Consider the following 2473-nt stretch of genomic DNA (forward strand, 5'->3'; position numbering starts at 1 on the left):
GTAGAAGATGTGTTATTTTATGCATGGGTGCATGCACGAACATGTGCCGTCATCTGTCTGTATACGTGTGCTACTATTGTCGCATGATTACGGCATCTCATTGTGTATTTTTAACGCATTTAAATTACATTTCAACATTACATTTTATTTTTTTCCCCTCATCATGCACTATTAACGCGAGTGACGTCTGTCGGGTTTATTCTTTTTTGAAGTCCCTGTGTGGTGAATGCGCTCGTGTTTGACACCAGAAGAGATGAGAGGGAGTAAATCGTGTGTGGGGTGAGCCGGAGGCCCAGGAAGATGTTCTTTTTTCTACTTTTTTAACGGTTCAGATCGTACGGAAGCTGAGCAGACAAGCACGAAGAAAACAAAATGAAGGTCTGGTAACATTAAAGCTGCAATATAGTCTCAATACGTGAAATAGTCACACAAATGTAATCTATAAAACCACTTCACCATAAGATCCTTAATCATTATTCATTTACATCGTTTTTTGTGCTAAGTGACACAAAAGAAATTCTATTTTTGCTATATTTTTTTTTTACTATTTCAAGTTTTAACCATTGAGGTTAAATGACGATGCATACATATGATATGGGATACAGTATTGGCCTGCTGCTGTTTGAAGGAATAACAAATAATAACAACAATTAAAATAATAATATATTTTGTAGACAAATAATATATCAGTAAATAAAAACTGGAAAAAGACACTACACACTGTCCCTTGTGTAATCCACAATTTAATAAGATTATATTTATTTCAAACCTCTATCAAATAATAAGAAAACATAACAAGAATATACCTAATGAACAGCATTGATTTGGCCTACACCAGGAAATTAAGATATATAACCTATGCATGTTCTTTCTTTTGAGGTCGGGCTTGCTTTGAGGAAAAAAGCAATTTCCTCCACTATGTAAATATACTTCAAGCCAGAATGCATTCAGAGGAGGATAACATCATTCTGAATCTAGCGGGGGAGTGCGGTGTTCCTTATCTGAGGGAAATGCAAAGTGGATTTTTAGAAAAAATCGGTCTATTTACTTCAATTTGCTGCAGTTTCAGTGTTCAAGTAACACGTCTGACCTGTAAGAAGGAAGAGTGATTATAAAGGAAAACAAAACGCAGACGGCTCAACTTACGATGTGCTGTTTTTACAGGAAGGATGGACGTTAGAGAAAGGAGAGGAAGAGAAAGGAGAGGAAGAGAAAGGAGAGAAAGAGAAAGGAGAGGAAGAGAAAGGAGAGGAAGGGGGGCGGTCACACCGGATGTGAGCCGAATCGCTCAATGTGCTCTAGAAATCAGGTTTTTGTTTTGTTGTTGCATCTATAAAAATTAGTTTTAGTAATAACATTTCTTCACCTCGACTGCATATTCACTCGGTTTCAGGCAAAGAGGACTCTGGGTTTTAATTTCAACACGACAGGGACATTACATTTCCGGTGAATTATCTTTATAATCGTCATTCTTGAAAACAAATGAAAATTACCACACTTAAATTAAAACTTAAAAAAAATATATATATATATATATATATATATTTTTTATACATCCACATTCCTACTAAAAACTACTACTACTAATAATAATTATTATATATATAATTATTATTATTATTAGTTCCCACTGAAAACTAATAATTATATATATATATATATATATATATAATTATTATAATTTTTCAGTGGGAATGTGGATCTTTCAGATCAATTTAAGGGGAGTTTATGTTTTGCATGTTACACAACCCACATATTACATATTTAGTGTCATCCGGCGAAGGACCCGCGCTGGTCTTTGTCCTCTCTTAGTCTCAACCCCTCAAAGGTCTTGTCTCGATACATTCTGGTCTTGGTCTTGACCCGGTCCGCTTTAGGTGGTCTCGACTGCAACGCTGCCAAACATAAACACTGATGCTCGGACCTGCAGGGGTCACGGGTTTGGGTCGGTCTGTGTCCTTCCTGTTTTATTTTGAAGTTCCCTGCCTCTCGCGTCCTGTTTCACTTCCTGTCTTTGTGGTTGTCCCTCCTTCTTTTTCTGTGTATCACCTGTGTTGTATTAGTCTTCTGTTCCCTTTGTTTCTACCACCAATCAGCTTTCAGCCTGCCCTTCTTGTTCTTCTGTGTATTTATGTTGCGTCTTTTCACCGCTGGTTGTTGATTTGTTCTTCATCCTTTCGTCGCTGTAGTTCTTTGCTTTTCTTTCCTGTTTCAGTTTTTTTTTTCATTAAATTATTCAAATGCACAATCTTTTTCCTTCCTTCCTTCCTTCCCTCGCTCGACACCTCGACAGTTGGAGGGCCACGAGATGAGTTAGGAGGGAGGAGACACCGGTGATGAGGAGGGAGTAGTGAGCAAAGGGGACGATGCGATCAAGGAGCGCTTGAACTTTGACCTTCAGTGCTCTTCCCAAGGCCGACGACCCCCCCATGCGGGAACAATCTTACCTCAGAAAACACATTCCCACGTATCA

Source organism: Cyclopterus lumpus, chromosome 13 (genome assembly GCF_009769545.1).
Source record: "Cyclopterus lumpus isolate fCycLum1 chromosome 13, fCycLum1.pri, whole genome shotgun sequence".
Lineage (NCBI taxonomy): Eukaryota > Metazoa > Chordata > Actinopteri > Perciformes > Cyclopteridae > Cyclopterus > Cyclopterus lumpus.